Source organism: Palaemon carinicauda, unplaced genomic scaffold, assembly GCF_036898095.1.
Source record: "Palaemon carinicauda isolate YSFRI2023 unplaced genomic scaffold, ASM3689809v2 scaffold376, whole genome shotgun sequence".
Classification (NCBI taxonomy): domain Eukaryota; kingdom Metazoa; phylum Arthropoda; class Malacostraca; order Decapoda; family Palaemonidae; genus Palaemon; species Palaemon carinicauda.
In genome coordinates, this window is record NW_027171439.1 from 56752 (window position 1) to 76675 (window position 19924).

Genomic DNA, 19924 nt, shown 5'->3' on the forward strand with positions numbered 1-19924 from the left:
CATCAGTGGTTCAATTTGTGTCACTAGGAAGACTACACCTCCGTCCTCTTCTATACCATCTAGCTTTTCACTGGAAAAAGGACAAGACGCTAGAAGCGGTCTCGATCCCGGTTTCCGGAAAGATAAAGTCTGGTCTGACTTGGTGAAAGGACTATATCAACCTTAGAGAGAGTCTTCCCCTGACTGTTCAGACTCCCAACCACGTTCTCTTCTCGGACGCATCGGACGTAGGCTGGGGTGCGACAGTAGACGGTAGGGAATGCTCGGGATTATGGAACTCGAGTCAAAGGACAATGCATTTCAACTGCAAGAAGCTACTGGCAGTACGTCTGACCTGGAAAAGCTTCAGGTCTCTCCTTCAAGGCAAAGTGGTGGAGGTGAACTCGGACAACACCACGGCTTTGGCGTACATCTCCAAGCAAGGAGGGACCTACTCTCTGACATGGTACGAGATCGCAAGGGACCTCCTCACCTGGTCAAAAGGTCTAGACATTTCACTAGTAACGAGGTTCATCCAAGGCAACTTGAATGTCATGGCAGATTGTCTCAGTAGGAAGGGACAAATAATTCCAACAGAATGGACCCTCCACAAGGATATATGCAAGAGACTTTGGGCCACCTGGGGCCAGCCAACCATAGATCTCTTCGCAACCTCGATGACCAAGAGGCTCCCAATATTTTGCTCACCAATCCCGGACCCAGCAGCAGTTCATATAGATGCCTTTCTACTAGATTGGTCACATCTAGATCTATATGCATTCCCTCCGTTCAAGATTGTCAACAAGGTACTGCAGAAGTTCGCCTCTCACGAAGGGACAAGGTTGACGCTAGTTGCTTCCCTCTGGCCCGCGAGAGAATGGCTCACCGAGGTACTTCGATGGCTAGTAGACGTTCCCAGAACACTTCCCCTAAGGGTGGACCTTCTACGTCAGCCACGCGTAAAGAAGGTACACCAAGGCCTCCACGCTCTTCGTCTGACTGCCTTCAGACTATCGAAAGACTCTCGAGAGCTAGAGGCTTTTCGAAGGAGGCAACCAGAGCGATTGCTAGAGCAAGGAGAACATCCACCCTTAGAGTCTACCAATCGAAGTGGGAAATCTTCCGAAACTGGTGCAAGTCAGTATCCGTATCCTCGACCAGTACCTCTGTAACTCAAATAGCTGACTTTCTCTTATATCTGAGGAAAGAACGATCTCTTTCAGCTCCCACTATCAAGGGTTACAGAAGCATGTTGGCATCAGTCTTCCGTCACAGAGGCTTAGATCTTTCCAACAATAAAGATCTACAGGACCTCCTTAAGTCTTTTGAGACCACGAAGGAGCGTCGTTTGGTTACACCTGGTTGGAATTTAGACGTGGTACTAAGATTCCTTATGTCAGACAGGTTCGAACCGCTACAATCAGCCTCCCTGAAAGATCTCACCTTTAAGACTCTTTTCCTGATATGCTTAGCCACAGCTAAAAGAGTCAGTGAGATTCATGCCTTCAGCAAGAACATCGGATTCTCATCCGAAACGGCTACATGTTCTACAACTTGGTTTTCTAGCCAAACACGAGCTGCCTTCTCGGCCTTGACCAATATCGTTCGATATTCCAAACTTATCGTATGGTTGGAAATGAACTAGAAAGAGTCTTATGTCCTGTAAGAGCTCTTAAGTTCTATTTAAAAACCTTTACGAGGCCCGTCTGAAGCTTTATGGTGTTCAGTTAAGAATCCATCTTTGCCTATGTCAAAGAATGCTTTATCCTATTTTATCAGACTGTTAATACGAGAAGCTCATTCCCATCTGAATGAGGAAGACCAAGCTTTGCTGAAGGTAAGGACACATGAAGTTAGAGCTGTCGCAACTTCCGTGGCCTTTAAACAAAATAGATCTCTGCAAAGTATAATGGACGCAACCTATTGGAAAAGCAAGTCAGTGTTCGCGTCTTTTTATCTTAAGAATGTCCAGTCTCTTTACGAGAACTGCTACACTCTGGGACCATTCGTAGCAACGAGTGCAGTAGTGGGCGAGGGCTCAACCACTACAATTCCCTAATTCCATAACCTTTTTTAATCTTTCTCTTGAAATGTTTTATTATTGTTTTTGGGTTGTCCGGAAGGCTAAGAAGCCTTTCGCATCCTACTTGATTTGGCGGGTGGTCAAAGTCATTTCTTGAGAAGCGCCTAGATTAGAGGTTTTGATGAGGTCCTTTAGTATGGGTTGCAACCCTTCATACTTCAGCTCCTAGGAGTCGCTCAGCATCCTATGAGGATCGCGAGGCTCAGTAAGGAAGACGTACTTAAAAAGGCAGAGTAATTGTTCAAGTCGACTTCCTTACCAGGTACTTATTTATTTTATGTTTGTTATTTTGAATAACTGCTAAAATGAAATACAAAATACTTAGCTCATAATAATGTCAACATGTAATGCTGGTCTCTACCCACCCCCCTGGGTGTGAATCAGCTTATATGATCACCGGCTAAGTTTAATATTGAAAAATGTTATTTTTATTAATAAAATAAATTTTTGAATATACTTACCCGGTGATCATATATTAAAGGACCCTCCCTTCCTCCCCAATAGAGACCCAGTGGGCCGAGGAGAAAATTGGTTCTGTGTTGACATGGAGTACTTGAGTACCTGCTCGACAGATGGCGCAGTTGATGTACACCCCCACCTGTATAGCGATCGCTGGCGTATTTTGTCCTTAGGTTTTTCTGTCGGGCAGCAGAGCTGACAGCTTATATGATCACCGGGTAAGTATATTCAAAAATTTATTTTATTAATAAAAATAACATTTTATTTGCATGTGGAGGTTTTTAGCAACACCTTCATGGTGATTCAAATCTTTATTCACGGAACATTGCTATGTTTGTGGGTCTTTGGAACCTACAGTATAGTAGCTGATGGTGTAAGGATTGACAGAATAGTGAATTTATATGGTTAGTTTAGTAAAATTACGCTTAGGTTGCAGTTTTTTATTTTTTTTAAACATTTGTAGCTTAGTAATTAAGTTATTTTTTTATTATGTTAATGAGGAATTAGGTGTTTTAGTAACTTTTAAAATATATGGAGTTTAAAGTACCTAGAAGCTTAGACTAAAGGTAAATTTAAGATATTGCTTAATTGATTTTAGAAACTAAATGCCATATCTCTTTCCTTTACTCGCCATGCACCACCTGTAAAGTGTGGTAGTCAGCAATATGGACATCATGTCAGGTTCGTAGAGATAAATAGAATTTTTATGATAAAATTTTTCATTTCTATACTCATGTATACTTTAGATGTCCACCCTTCTTCCCACTGATTAGTTAGGTCAAGAGAATAGGTATTTTGACTTTGAGACTGAGGAAGTTATCCATCATGGGCAACATGTTATTGTTAGATGCTGATCTCATTGCTTTACTAGAGGGAGGAAACGTAACAGGAAATCTAATTTTTGGAGTAACGCTAACATTCTAAGCTTTCAGAGACGAAAGTAACACAAATAAATCAAGTGAGTATAGAAACAGATATTATAGAAATATAGTTTTTTGCATTTTATAGTACTGTGCTTTAACATTCATCCTTTTGCCATTGATTTGATATGTTGAAGGTCAACAATGGATGAAAATATAAGATTAAATAGGCTGATTTCATAACTGTGGGACCGCAATAAAAGATTGTTTGGTCTTTTCAATAAAGAATTTGCTAAATGTTTTTGTTTCAAAATTTAAAGCTGTTTTATAATTTTATTGAAATTCCTTTTTATTCATATCTATATTAGTAATTTAATTTTTTATATGTGCATTCAATTTAATGGGTGTTTGCTAAAGTACTCAATTAACCCCCTTAGCTTTTGCTATAAGAATACAGTATGTCGATATTAGGAAAAAGGGGAATGGCAGTTTCTTTTTAGAAAGGATAATTTTTTATTACTATTTTTGTTGTTGGACAAATCAGAGTTGTGACTAACCTTTATAACACTTCAGTTGTTGATATTGGAAACATTTAGTCATTTTTTAGAAGTAACAAAGTCTTTCATTTCTTTTGTGCTACAGAGGTGTCTTAATATTTATTCTTTTTCAGGATAGAGGAATCTGATTGTGCCTCATCACCACATAGCAAGCCTAATACTAGTTCTCTGAATGTAGACAAAAGCAACTGCCCTAAAGAAGGTTTTATTTTGAATAAACCTGATGTATCATCAGAGAACTCTAAGTCTGATAAAAAAGAAAAACGAATTAAGAGAAAACAGAAAACCAAAGATGATGAGAAAAAGTTAGGAGATCAGTTGATTGAAGAGTTTTCTCAGTATCAGTCTTCTTGTCCTGACAGAGTAAGTGAAAGGGAAGGAAGCACTGAATGTGAAAAGTCAGATGTTTCACTCTCTGGAGAGATTTCTGGTGCAAGCAGTCTAGAAAATGTGTCATCTGTAAGTAAAACTGTAAGCTCTCCAGCTTCTGAAAAAACTGAAAATGTATCAGTAAAACACTCTAATGATAACTAGAGCATCAATAATTCTCCTAAAGGATCTCATAGAAAATCTGAGACTGAAAATGTTACTACTGAAGCAGTGTGTGATGATGGTGTTGGCTTAACATCCGAAGATCCCCCAAGGATTAATGAAAATATTGGACATACAGATTCACAGCCATATGCTAAGAGAAAATATAGGGACTATAATATAGACCCTATATTAAATTCCTATGCTTAGAACATATACAGGCCCTATGAATTTAGGGTTCCCTATAATTTAAAGGGTGGCTCAGACATGCCTTTCGCAAGCCCTATAAATAAATAGTAGTCATGATATCAACTCTTTGCTGGTGAAAAACATTTATTTTATCAAAAGATGTCTTACAAAAATAATAACATATACAAAGAAAGAAAAACTATTGTACAGGTGGGTCAAACTTCATATTTTATGAACTCGGAGATGTCCCTCTCGGAGTTCAAGTACAACACTATCAACAAAACAAGCTTCTGCCAAGTTTCACAGGTAAGAATTTCTTTGATTATTATTTTAGCATTTTAGTTCATTAATGTTAACTGGTGAATTACACCCTTTCGGCGTAAAAATGCAATATTTTCAAGGCATCATAATATGTAGATTGTTTTGTGGTGATGTGAAACAAATTAAGTGATAAAATACTACAGTACTTGCAAGTAAACTTGCCATTTGAATTCGTAAATAAATTACATTCTTCCAATAGATATGATAGTTCATGCAGAGAAAAGGTGTTGGTTTTTAACTGATGCTAAAAGGTTCATCTGTTTTTAAGAGAAATTATTGGATTTGTGCAAAGTTTACATTAGGTTTGGCTTGTAGAAGTTGAGAAATTCTGGTAACTAATCTAACGAAATCAAAGTAACCTAGACAGTGGGTGACCCCCTGGAACAGAATGCCAAAAAAGGCCTTATCCTTTGGGTTCTAGCAAAATGAACTAATTTTCATCCACAATTTTGCTTTATTTAAATGATTTAGACATCTGGAGATGATTCCCAGGTTTTCAAGAATAATTAAACCAATGTGAACCTAATGTAGGAAATCATAGCTCCAAGTTGGTTGTCTGGAGCTGGTGATGGTAGTCTAACCTAGGGTTTGTTCATAACTTTGTAAGATAATTTAGATGGTGTCTAGAGTAGGCCTAGGGTTGATTTCCAACATGGTCATCATCAGCAGATTATAAAAATCAATTTGAACCTAATTTGGGAATTTCATATTACATCTAAGTTTATGCCCAGTTTACTAAAGTGTAAGTTAGCTGTGCAGTGTGAACTGTGGAGGGCTGCTGTTGAGCTAGCCAGGGGTATGGGTGGCAGCTTAGGTTTTGTAGAGTTAAACACTAGGCTAACAAACATTTCATGAGTCTTACATTACACGTATATTTCATATATTTCAGCATGTACCAACAATTCCGTCATATCCGAAACCTTCAGCGCTATCAGCATGGCCACATACAAAGGGTTGTGACAGACCGAAGCAACCCATTTCATGACATGACAGAGGAAGAATTTCTGATGAGGTTCCGATTACGTAAAGAATGCACACTTTCAGTGATTGCACAGATAGAGCATCGACTGCCCCATGCTCTTAGCAACAGAGGTAGGCATGAGTCGTTATCACATTGTTTTTGTGCTTATATGTCAGGTGATGAACTATTCGTGAGTGATATAATGCTCATTTTTACTTATCTAACAACATTTCCTTAATAGTAATGTACCAGGTAGGTACAATACATAAGGTGCCTTCATTACCTGTAAGCACAAGCAAAAGTAATTGTTATATCTGTATACTGTACTGCAGTGATTCTCAACCAGTGTGCCAAGGCACAATGATATGCCACAAGATTATTAGAAGTGTGCTGCGAAACATTGTCAAGGCACACCTGAAAATACGAAAAATGGGTATAGATTTTGGTTTTACATGAATGAAAAGTAATGCTTTCCAACTAATTCAAGCAGTATGGTGATATTTACTGAAGTAAAACAAGTTCTTATTTCTGGGCTCGAACCTGTGCCGCCCAGTGAATAAGCTCCATTTAGCACTTATTCTTAGGTAATTTACTGCTAAATATATCAGAGAAAAAAATGTAAAGGAGTGCTAGGTTAACTAGCTCGCTCACCTATTGGTGTCGGTATAAAATTGGGCGTATAATCCAGAGGTCCCGCACTATTTAGATTCATCCACGACAAAGACCCCAATAGAGGAGAGCCGTTCAACCTCACTCGGCACCACCAACTCTGCATCTGCTCAGAACACAACTCCTTTTAGCACGCCTTTATGGTAACCCGCTTTTTGTTTGTGCTCTCGTGTTTTTGCGATTTTCCTTTGGATTATGGCTTCTTCATCGGTTTCCCAGGAGACACCGTCTAAGTTAAGTACCAAGCTATGTTTTGCTGTGTTTTGAGCAATCTAGATCGTTTAATATTTAAATTATAGGAGTTTATTCTCTTCGTTCATATCGATCTTGCTTGATTCTGCTTACAGTTGGTACTCCTGTTTTGAGAGCTTTTAGTTTCACTCGCGGTGTTACTATGTGTATTATTTTTATTATTAATTAAATTTTATTTGTTATTGTGGATATTCATTATTTAGCGTTTAGAACCCTCGTGGTTCATTTTTAGGGCCGATATCAGTTACGTATCGTATGGCTTGCCGACCTTCGTTACTAGGCGGCAATGTTATTTTATAAGCCATCAGGTGTGTCCTTTGTGATTTATTTATTATGTTGCATGCCTTGCCCTAAATTTTTTATGTGTATATTTATATAATTTTTCAACGCTATTACTATTATAATGAATATTTGTGCTATTACTCCGTTTGATCTGTCTGGTTGGGGATCGTCAGTTGGTAGCCCTGCTGCTCCGTATCACGTGATCCTCCCCCAAGCTCCCCCTCTCGCTAGGTGGGCGGCTAGGCTTCTCTCCCCCCTCCCCTAGGGGACCGTTGCCTTCCCTCCTTTTAGAGGGGGTAGTTCAGTGTTTATGGACTTTGTCCTCCGGGTGTCCCGGCGGGTTCGTCTCTGTCTAGACTGGTTGGCCACCGGTCAACAGAGTTGGATCCCGGTGCACCCTATTGTATATTCACTGATCACACTTTTATTATGTTATACGAAACCCTCCGGGTTCGGTTGGCGGTTCTTATCTACAGTTCCGCCCCCTTATTAATTTATAACAGTTCCTATGATTATATATGATTATATATGACAGATCACTATCCCGGAGTTCCTATATGAATTGGTTTATGGATATACTTTTATTTCCCGGCCCGGGGCTTAACCTCGCTCCGGGAAATCAGACACCATGTGTCTTAATTCTTTGTTGCATCCTTTTTATGCTCCCGGCTCGACCGGAATGGATAGCTATACTTTAGTCTTAAGTTAGACTTATGTTTAGGCCCGGGTCCTCCGGACCCGCCCCTACTTAAGAATATTACAGTTAAGCTCTAATCTTATGTTAGACTTATGTTAGGCCCGGGTCCTCCGGACCCGCCCCTACTTAAGAGAAATACAGTTTCTCATATACTATTCTTTTTATAGATGGTGCATTGTCAGACGACGGCCTGTGCGGCTGTTCTTCATCAGCCTTGTGGCCATACCGTATGTCGGTCTCACGCCCTCTGCGGAGTTCAGCTGGAGGACATCGTGGTATGGCACCCTGATAACTGTATGGTCTGTTTTGACCTCATCACCACCCTTGGATCTGACTCGGTGAGTCCCGTTGGCTATGTTGCCTTCTTATTTATTTTACCTTTTTTTGGTATACATACACTATTTAGTAAGATCTCTATGGTCTTGAAGGACCACTGGGAGTCTTCCCTTTTATAATGCCCACTATTATTTCAGGCATCCCCGGAGCAAAAGTCTGCGGCTCGGGCCACACTGAAAGTGTGGGTTGGTGGTTTTGCCCGAAACGTGAAATCCAAGCAGCCTTACGTCCTATCCGAAGACTATTGTGCCATGATCTATCCTAACGCCAAGTCTTCAGCCGCTGTGGCTAGGCATGTTGCAGCTCCCATCATTGCCCACATTGATGCCACCATAGCGGGGTTCATTGATCAAGAACAAGATCCGTCGGATGCCCCCGGAGATCTGGAAGACAATGTTGCTTCCATGAACCTGGATGTTGAACCCATGTTATTGGATGATCCGGATGCAGGTAGGGTGGTAAGTGAGGCAGGTGTTACCGGCGCTGAGATTCCTATCCTCAGCCCCGCTCTTTCTTCTTCATCTGATCGCTCTTCCTTTCATGGTTTTTCTGGGGACCGTGATTCGTCTCAACGATCACACCCGGTTCCCCCCAAGGATAATTCTACATCTAGAACCTTACCTAAAGCTCGTAAGCCTCACAAGGCTTCCCATAGTTCTAAGCTGAATACAAACCCGTCATCTAAGGCTTCTGGCTCCTCCTCTAAGTCTCACGACCTGGGAGTACAATCCGCCACTCCTGCTCCTAGCCCGGGCCTTTCCGAATCAGCCATGCTTCGCATTGTGTCGGAGATGCAAGCTAAGTTGGTGTCGGAAATGCAGGCCAAGATGGACACGATGTTCTCTAACATCGGTCAGAGACTTGGGGCATTAGAGCAAGGTGCTCTGGAGCGAGTCCAAAGCTCTCTCATCCCGGATGCCTCTAAGCTCCCGCCGTTTACCAAGAATAATCCTTGGCGCATGGCTCTTCATTCCCCGTTCTCAGACGGAATGTTAACTTTGGAAGGTCTTGGCACTCGTCCTCTAGAGGACTTTGAATTCTTTCCTCCTGGTCTGGCATTTCCATTTCATGGTTATGCCAGGCTTACCGAGGAAGCTCTGGTTCGGTTAGATAAGGTCCCCAAAGAGACTGTCATCTTCCCAAAAGAACAAGCCCAATCTGTTTGGGCTAGGTTCCTGAATGACATTGGTTGCACCAACACCATGTTGACGCCTTATAAGAGCTCCTTCACAATGTTCTTAATGGACAAAAACACCGTGACTCCATGCGTCAATAAGGTAGCAGAGCTTGCTTTCCAATATGCTCTGGAGGAGAAGCCCTTGCCTCCCATCCGAGAGGTGGATCCGATCTCCCTCCTTCTTCCTTCTGGCATTGAGTGTTGGGACAATGTCCATACCACTTTTACCTCTGGCAAGCTATCAGCGGACTGTGCTTCAGTTATGTTTAGTGAGCGGCTTCCCCGTCTCCCGGAATCCCTCATTAAACAGGAGTATGATTCCCGCCTACGTGTTGGCCGTACTCTGAACTTGGCCACGTCCACGGAGTCGATAGCCTTAACTTATGATACTGAGAGTATCTTTAAGTCTCTCAATAAGGCTACGTTGCAGTCATTATACTACGACCTTTATGACTTCGCTATTGCTAAACGTAGGTGTCGCAAACACGTCCTGGCTGAGGCGACTATTAGGCACGAGCCTAATAAGCTTATCCGGTCCTCCTGCTGGGGTTCAAATCTCTTCCCTGAGGATCTTGTAGAGGAAGTCTTGGCAGAGGCCACTAGAGTCAATCAGAGCCTTAAAGCCCGTTGGGGTTTGACTCCTAAACGGAAATATGACCCCGCAAATTACCAAGCCCGGGGTAGGAAGAAGCTCCGCCCGTATACCTCCACCCAGTTCAGGCAACAGCAGAGTAGTTCGTCCAATTTCCGACTGCCTCTTCCTCCATCTCCCGTTGCTCCTGCACAGCCTTCCACCTCTCAGGCTCCTTCGGACGACTATGTCACCGTTCTGCTCCCTAAGAGCCAGCTTTCCGGTGCCTCCACCACTTCTCCTGCCTTTAACCAGTCTTATGAGGCTCATAGCTCTTCCCAGAGTTATAACAGAGGTAGAGGCTACCACCGTGGTTCAAACCAGAACAGAGGTAGAGGAAGAGTCTTTCGCAAGGGAAAGAACTTCCGAGGCGGACGTGGAGGCAACTCCTCAAGCCAATACTGAGGTGCAGCAGGTAGGGGGGAGGCTTTATGCCTTCCGCAACAAATGGAGGTTCAGTCCCTGGGCTTTCAGTATCATCTCCAAGGGACTGGGGTGGAGTTGGATTCAAGGGCCTCCTCCTCCGAACAAATTTCATCAACATTCCACTCCGGACCTAGTCGAATTTGTCCAGGATCTGTTACAAAAGAACGCCATACAAGAAACGAAACACCTGAAGTTTCAGGGTCGGCTGTTCAGTGTCCCGAAGAAGGATTCAGACAAGAGAAGAGTGATTCTAGACCTATCCCTTCTCAACTTGTCCATTCAATGCGACAAGTTTCGAATGCTTACCGTCTCGCAGGTGCGGACCTTACTTCCCCGTGGGGCCGTCACCACCTCTATCGATCTTACAGACGCCTATTATCACGTCCCGATAGCGAGACACTTCCGTCCGTATCTAGGCTTCCGCCTAGGGGACAAAAATTACTCCTTCAAGGTGATGCCTTTCGGGCTCAACATCGCCCCAAGGATCTTCACAAAGTTAGCAGAAGTTGCTGTTCAGGAACTCAGAAATCAAGGGATTCAAGTAGTAGCCTATCTGGACGACTGGCTCATTTAGTCAGACACCTCCCAAAATTGCCTAAAAGCCACTCACAGAGTCATCCAATATCTTCAATCTCTAGGCTTCCAGATCAACTTCAAGAAGTCCCGTCTTCTTCCGAAATCAAAGTTCCAATGGCTCGGCCTGCAATGGGATCTTATATCTCATACTCTGTGTCTTCCCAAACCCAAGAGGTTAGAGATTGCAAGGAACACCAAACGCTTTCTCAAAGACAAAGTAAGTTCCAGACGACTCCAAGAGAGGATTCTGGGGTCCCTTCAATTTGCCTCAGTGACGGATCTACTTCTGAAGGCAAAATTGAAAGATATCAATCGTGTCTGGCGTTCGAGGGCGAACCGGAAGCTCCGGGACAGGAAAGTCCGCCTTCCTCCCATTCTACGGGAAAGACTTCTTCCTTGGACAAGAGCCAACAATCTGTCAAAGTCAGTTCCCCTTCGATTTCCGCCTCCGAAGTTAATCATTCACACGGACGCATCCCTATCAGGTTGGGGCGGCTATTCTCAGCTCAGGAAAGTTCAAGGTCTTTGGTCTCCCTTATTCCGCCAATTTCACATCAATGTGCTGGAGGCCATGGCAGTTCTTCTAACCCTGAAACGTCTCGCTCTACCCAAGAGACAACACTTTCGTCTGGTCCTCGACAGCGAAGTGGTGGTCCGCTGCCTCAACAGAGGCGGGTCAAAATCAGGGCCTCTGAACCATGTTCTAGTAGCCATATTTTCCCTAGCAGCCTCGAACCGTTGGCATCTTTCAGCTGTCCACCTGGCGGGAGTCCGGAACGTAGTGGCAGACGCCTTGTCCCGGACCTCCCCTTTAGAATCGGAATGGTCACTCGATCTAAAGTCATTCCGGTGGATTCTCTCTCGGGTTCCCGGTCTCCAAGTGGACCTCTTCGCCACGGAATCCAACCACAAATTGAGAGTATATGTGGCTCCCAATCTAGACCCTCAGGCTTACGCCACAGACGCCATGTCACAGAATTGGGACATCTGGGAAAGGATTTATCTCTTTCCCCCGGTGAATCTTTTACTGAAAGTCCTAGACAAACTGAGATCCTTCAAGGGACAAGTAGCCTTGGTCGCACCCAACTGGCCCAAGAGCAACTGGTATCCTCTCCTGCGAGAGTTGAGACTATATCCTCACCCGATACCCAATCCGGTTCTGTCTCAGATAGTACAAACACGCGTTGTGTACGCTTTCTCAAACATTCAGAGCGCCCTAACTTTATGGACTTCATGAAGTTTGCGGCCATGCATGGTGCCAATATCGATCCTCAAAACACCCTGTTCCTAGAATCAGATAAACGGGATTCCACCATCCGCCAATATGATTCTGCAGTTAAAAAGTTGGCAAAATTTTTGATAGACTCAGACGTGCACTGTATGAACTTGAACCTTACAGTCACTTTCTTTAGAACTTTATTAGAATCAGGTCTGGCAGCCAATACTATCACCACTATTAAATCTGCTTTGAAAAAGATCTTCCTAGTGGGTTTTAACATAGACTTAACCGACTCTTTGTTAGCTTCAATTCCGAAAGCCTGTGCCAGACTGAAACCGGTTACTCGTCCTACCCCGGTGACCTGGTTCCTTAATGATGTACTCAAATTGGCTTCTGATACCATTAACAGTTCTTGTGATTACATTCCCCTTCTCAGGAAAACACTTTTCCTGGTGAGCTTGGCTTCCGGGGCAAGAATTTCTGAACTGGCAGCCTTGTCGAGAGACCCGGGTCATATTGAGTTCCTTCCTTCGGGAGAGGTCCTTCTTTCACCTAACAAATTCTTTTTGGCTAAGAACGAAGACCCTCAGAACAGATGGTCCTCCTGGAAAATTGTTCCCCTCACGCAAGATCCGTCTCTGTGCCCTGTTACTACTCTTAGGTCTTATTTATCCCGGACCTCCTCTAACTCCTCGGGGCCTCTATTCATTAGAGAACAAGGTGGTACCATTACCATTAAAGGGATCAGGCAACAAATTTTGTATTTTATTAAACAAGCTAGCCCTGACTCTTTTCCTCTTGCACATGATATCAGAGCGGTTGCTACTTCGGTGAACTTTTTTCACCACATGAATTTTACGAACCTTTCCAGGTATACAGGGTGGAAATCACCGTCAGTGTTCAAGAAACACTACCTTAAACATTTGGAAGCCCTAAAATTTTCTACAGTAGCTGCAGGGAGCGTAGTTACTCCCAGGTAACTCACATGTTAATTCCTTGTCATTTTATCTCTCCCCCTTACCTGCCTCATTTATACCCTATTTGTATTCGTTGGTTTCGCACCTGAATACTGTTATTATATTTGTAAATTTTTAACTCCTTAGTATCTGTATATATTATCACTCACGGCATTATTATACCTTACCTTATTTGTCAGTTGTTCTACCAAGTGGATTTATGTTCCTTTTAAGATACCCTTATAATTGTTTTTGGCACTCATCTCTGATTAAAGCAACTTGTATTTCCCTTACGCTTATGTTTTTTCCTTTATTTTGCAAGTTTGATGACATTTCTCTTGTATATATTCACTGGGCGGCACAGGTTCGAGCCCAGAAAAGGGATTTTGACGTAGGAAAAATCTATTTCTGGGCGAGGGACCTGTGCCGCCCAGTGAACCCTCCCAGCTCCTCTCCCTTGGAGTCCCCAAACTTTGGGTGCTAAGGAGTTGGGTTCTGAGCGGATGCAGAGTTGGTGGTGCCGAGTGAGGTTGAACGGCTCTCCTCTATTGGGGTCTTTGTCGTGGATGAATCTAAATAGTGCGGGACCTCTGGATTATACGCCCAATTTTATACCGACACCAATAGGTGAGCGAGCTAGTTAACCTAGCACTCCTTTACATTTTTTTCTCTGGTATATTTAGCAGTAAATTACCTAAGAATAAGTGCTAAATGGAGCTTATTCACTGGGCGGCACAGGTCCCTCGCCCAGAAATAGATTTTTCCTACGTCAAAATCCCTTTTATACCCGATATTTTTTTATGCCTGTAGTTCTATCTTGTAATTATATGTATACCCTTTTAAATTTTGCCAAGTATACTGTATGCCGTGGTATTCTTATGAGATCTTAAGTGTGCCATTGGTAAAAAAAGGTTGAGGCATTTGCTGTACTAGTTTACTTAGGCAAGATATTTTATTGGTTTCTGCTAAATGCGTTATTTTAAAGGTTTTATGAAGCTACCTAGAGATTTTATGCTTAATACAGTAAAAGATTATACAATTTTTCAAGTAAAAAAAGTTGAGAATTATGCCTGGACATGGTTTGAGTGAAGTATTTCATGATTTTTTCTTTTTCCACAGGCTGTCCTCTGCCTTCTCACCTGCAGGTCCTAATTGGATTGAGATACATTGCCACTGGAAACGACCAACTTGGTATATCAGATTGGTGTGACGTATCAGTCTTTTGTTAGTAGATGTGTTGGCAAGGTAGCATATGCAATTGGAAGTTTGTGTGCAGAGTTCATCAAGTTTCCAGACCAAGATGATATTAGCAGGATCAAGCATGAATTTATGACTATAGCTGGAATGCCAGGTGTAATTGGGTGCATTGACTGCACTCATATTGCAATTGAGATGCCAAGTCACCCGCGTCCTGAAATTTTTCGCAACAGAAAAGGTTATTTTTCATTTAATGTACAAGCAGTCTGTGGTCCTCAATTGCAGCTGTACAACATTGTAGCTCGGTGGTCTGGCAGTGCACATGACAGTAATATTTTCTAAAATAGTTGACTCTGTCAGGAACCCGAAGATGGTATTCTGCCCGGATACTAGTTGGGTGACAGTGGATATCCATGTCGTGAATATTTGTTGACTCCTCTGACAGCTCCTCATGGGCATGGAGAGAACCGCTATAATGCTTCTCACATAAGAATGCGAAACAGTGTTGAGAGCATTTGGACTATTAAAAAGAAGATTTGCTTGCCTTGGAAAGAAAAGGAGGACTTCTATGAGAAACACCAAACACCTAATTATTGCTGCTGCAGTTCTCCATAATTTGGCCATCGCCTACAGAGTACCCGAGACAGATAATGTAATTCATGAACTTCATGATCCCGATGACCCAGAAGCCCAAGGAAAAATACAAGAGGAGGAATTGAGGCAGCAACCTCAAGCAATGAGAAATATCTAAGTCTTTAAAAGGCAGCAAATCATCAGATAGTATTTTACTTAGGAAAAAAATCACCACCACTAGGCTTAAAGTTACCAAAAATCAAATTCAAAGTATGTATATACAGTACAGATGTGGCAAATAAACCAGAAACAGTTATTTGTAATTTTAATTTCTTCCACAAAAATATACAGTACAGTAGTCAAAATACATTCCAGACTAGAACACAATGCTCATTTCATCACAGCCAAAATATATATAATACTATATTGCACTGAAAAAACTTGAAGTGACATTGGATCAGTTTAAAGCATCGAGTTTATCACAAATTCTTTTGGTTACCTGTCCTTGTTCCCCTGTTACTTCCAACAGTTTCTTGCCTACATCAACCCAGATTTGATGAGCCTGGAGACAAAGGTTTGTACAGTATCCTCGTTTTTCTTTTTAATTTTTTTTTTGGTTTTCTTTCTTAATTTCAATATCTAGGCTGAGGCTTTTCATTGTCTTTTCATGTTCCTTCCATTGCATCTCAAGAGACTCTTCAAAGCTGGCCTTCTGAGTGAACTTTGTTGTTCGTCGGCACTTTCGAGCTGAGGTAAAATTTGATTGGCCAGGTGTTGCTGTGTATTCTGTTGGGGTGTCTCTGGCATTAAAGTGTATTCTGTCGGGGTGTGTCTGGTATTAAAGTGTATTCTGTTGGGGTGTCTCTGGCATTAAACTGTATGGAGGTGGGTGTGTTTGTTTGAGTATCCTGTGTCACGTTAGCTTCTTGAGAGGAGACTTTGCCAGCTGGTGTGCTCTGTGTTCTGTTGAAATAAAATGAAGTAAGTTTCGGAGGTGTTATGATGGAGTGTATAGAGTTGTTAGTGTGCTGTGCCATTATTTGAGAATCAAACATTATCTCTTATTTTTGCCCATCATTTCTGATACCAATCACAGTATGTGGTTGACCTGAAAAGACAAAAAAAAAAAAGTAATGCTATGATTGTACTGGAAAATATTACTTATGCAAACTTTGGGGCTACTAATTCCTCCTTATTCTATAAAAGATTCCCTAAAAGTAAAGCAAATATTAAAGTGATGAATGATTTACCTAATCCTAATAATTACACATTTGTGGGTCACACCATGTTAGACATGATTCTTGTGCAGTAAGTTTATTAATTCACAAAAAAGGTTAGATTATGGTGAAATTTGAGATAATCCCAAGTGTGACAAGAAGAGAGGATTTGCCCAGACCTCCTTGGCAGCTAAGGGGGTTGGGGGTGCACAGCCACCCACCTAGGAAATAAATTCAATGACAGGTTAGGTAGGTATTTTAGGTTAGTCTGGGGCACTAACCTAACATAAAACACCTACCTAACCTGGCACTAAATTGGTTATTTCCTAGCTGGGGGCTGTAGCCCCCCAGGCCCCCTTTTTTATTCAACAGAGTTCCGCCTTTATAACCTTACATTTTAGGCCAAGACAAACAACTTTTCTTCCATAATTTCAACTACATTAAAAGCTTCCTTACGACTTACAAGAATATTACTAAATAGGAGCTAATTTAACTTCTTTATAAATTGATAGGTAGGGGATATGCGTAAAACAAGTGACTTCCTCTCAATTTTATGGGAAAAATGAATAGAGAAACAAAACATTTGTATGAAAATCAGTAAAATATCCAAAACATCCAAGCAGAGCTCTCTGTAAAATTGTCAAAGTAGGACTTACCAGTACTCTGAAGTGCATCACAGTCTAGTTCATTCTCCTCACCATCAAGGTCATCACTTATGATAGTAAGGATTTTAGCAGTCTCTTCATCTTCAGGCTTAGGATGAGCACCACCACCTGTCGTCATAATCTCTCGCTTATAGGCTGTATGCCGTTTGCTTGCTCTGAAATTTTCAACATTAAACTTAGCCGGTGATCATATAGCTGTCAGCTCTGCTGCCCGACAGAAAAACCTAAGGACAAAATACGCCAGCGATCGCTATACAGGTGGGGGTGTACATCAACAGCGCCATCTGTCGAGCAGGTACTCAAGTACTCCATGTCAACACAGAACCAATTTTCTCTCTGTCGTGCCACTGGCAAGACCTACTAAAATACGCTGTTACGAACTGGATTTGTTTTCACAACTATTTGGTGAAGTACACTATTCTAGTTTTGAGCTTTCGCTATGCAGGGGTTTTATCTTCATCTCAAAACTTGAACTCGTTTTGGATAGATTTATTTATGGTGACTAAGAGAGTATGGACTCTCTTTCACTTTTAAATGGCCGACCCTTCCCTTAGACGGAAGTGTGTTTAGGTTTTTAGTAATTTTGCTTAACACGTTATAGATCTATATATTTTATATCTCTCCGCCTTTATTAGGCCTCTTCGATTAACTTTCCATTTATTATAAACATATAAAAAGAAATTTTTATGTTTTGTTTATTTGCGACCTTTCCTGATAGTAGGCGGTCTTAACTTGGAACCGAAGTTAATCAACGTTGAGCCCGTTATATCGTATTTAGCCTTTAAAGAATTTATAACTTTTTAAATTTAATGTTTTATGAAAGAATTTCTTTGATAGTCTTCGTACTGTTTTCAAAGATGAACTAACGTTTAGTTTTTTTTTTTTTTAGACTACGCAGTTGTTGACGTTCAGGACGTTCAACATGCGCTCTATCGTTACGATAGAGAGAGAGTGTATCACGGTTTCACTTTGCAGTAAGAGTAAATCGATTCTGACGTTTCGTTCATTCTTTCTTAACTTAAATAGTTTAAATTCTAAATTAAAGGAACTTTTTATTTGGAAAACCTTTCAGTTTTTTTCTTTAGCCATATAACATAATTGGGCTCTTCTCTCAGGTGCGAAATCAAGAGAGAAAGAGAGAGATAGATAGAGACGGAGGGAGAGAGAGGAATAAATAAAACGTTCCGTTCAAGCGGGTAACGTTGTTCTCGTGTCACTCTCCTCCCTAGTCGCTGTACGGGGAAGAAGGTAAAACGTTTCTAGGGTTTTATTCTTGTCCCCAGGCTATGTGCGGTGAGAGATTGTAAACGTAGTTTAATTGAACTAGTGTTTAGTCTCTTTCCCAGCCACTGAATTCTTTATCCTTATATGTTTTCTGTTTTTGCTAGTATTAATGAGCTGCATTATACGACTGTTTTCGCAATTACTACCTTTTAATGAAGGGTAGAATTGCGTGTTTCAGGTAGAAATCAGTAAAAGTTTCGATTTCAGTGAAATAAGTGCAAAACAGAAAATCGAAGTGATAAAGTGATATGCGCAAAGTGTTACAGTGTTGCGTCCGAGGGTTCGTCTGTTCCTGCCTGTCGTTCACCTAGTCCGGGACCTCTTGCAAGCTCCCAAGCCCAGGGGAGAAGTAATGTCGAACGACTTATGGGTTCGTCAGGCCTTGATCAACGAACAGACGTTTCCCTCCGTGGTTTCGGGCGTATCTACCCAAGATCGCCCCACCCACACAAAGACGAGAGAGCCCATTTACTTCTCGTCTGCGGAAGAGGTTTCTCGTAAGAAACCATGGACCAAGGTCTCGCAGCTTATTAAGTGCAAGTCGGTCCCTTCCGCGCAAGTCCAACGGCCCAGTTGTAGCCACTGGGTCAGTTCGGACTCGCTGCAGTCTTCCGACGACTGCTCACCTCCTTAGAGAGGCAAAGCGGTACCGCAACAGGCAGTAACTCCGTCTGTTGCCGCACCAGCTGTTGTAGACCCTGAGTGGTCTTTGCTGCAGTCTATGCAGACTCAGTTAGCTGCTGTTATGCAGGAGTATCGTGCGGAGAAGGTTGACGCTGCACCCGTTAGCCTACAACCTACCACGGTTGTGCGCCCAGCAGACGCTGAGGCTGCCTGCTCCCACACTCCAGCTGTGAGAGCTCCTCCACCCATGCGCAGTCGACCCTGCCAGACGCATGCTGACGTTCATAGACGCACGGAACCCTCCGTTGATGTTCGTGTGCTACCACAACAACAGGAGGGTGGAGTTAAGCTGCCGTGTTTTGACGCGGTGCGTCAACCTCCGCATTCTAGAGTTGTTTTGACTGCTCAGTATAGACAGTCAAAGCAGTCTCGAGTGAACACTGTATGACCTCACGCTCCCGTTGTGGTTGACAGTTCAGTTGTTGACAGTTCACAGTCTATCAAGCAGTTACATGACGTTGCCTTCTGGTCTGCTACTAATGCACCAGTGCTGTATGTCCTCACGCACCTGTTGTGGTTGACAGTTCAGTGGTTGACAGTTCACAGACTGTCAAGCAGTTACATGACGTTGCCTTCTGGTCTGCTACTAATGCACCAGTGAGAGACTCACTGAGATAACCTAGCTTTTATCGGACAAGGTTCCTGTAGATGAGAAAGTGCTGTTCTCCCTCCTACTGATATTCCTTTGAGGACTCTGTCATTTGGAGAGGAGCCTTAAGCTGCTTAGCCTCCTATGGACTTTAATTAAATCATGATGATTTTTTTTTTTAAGGATCTTCGTCCGGATCTTGTAACTGCTGCTCCTCGTTCGCCTAAACGTCAGAACTTACACTAGGCCTAGCTACTTCGAAGCCGTTGTTGTTAAGCTAGTGCTCTCTCGCTCTCCTAGAGAGCGTTACGTTGGCTAGGCGACTGGTTTTTACACCAGGAGGAGTTTTAGGGATACAGCCTTTGATTTCCCTTCTTTTCAACTGGCTTATAGAGCGAGAGTCTGATAGGACACGAGAAAAGTTCTCGGCTTGGAAGTTCATGCCTCTGCCCAAATAAACTTCTCAATTCTGGTAGACTCGCCCTGGCGCCTAGCCAGGAGACGCTCCAAGTTGTTTACAGGTCAACTTCTCAGCTTTTGTCGAGCCTTTGAAG

At 42.4% G+C, this 19924-nt stretch overlaps 2 pseudogenes; one reads left to right on the forward strand and one right to left on the reverse strand.

Moving 5' to 3' along the window:
- Nucleotides 1-4051: 4051 nt before the first annotated feature.
- Nucleotides 4052-15151, forward strand: LOC137636743 (putative nuclease HARBI1; annotated as a pseudogene).
- LOC137636742 (uncharacterized) lies at nucleotides 15094-16968 on the reverse strand (annotated as a pseudogene).
- Nucleotides 16969-19924: the final 2956 nt, after the last annotated feature.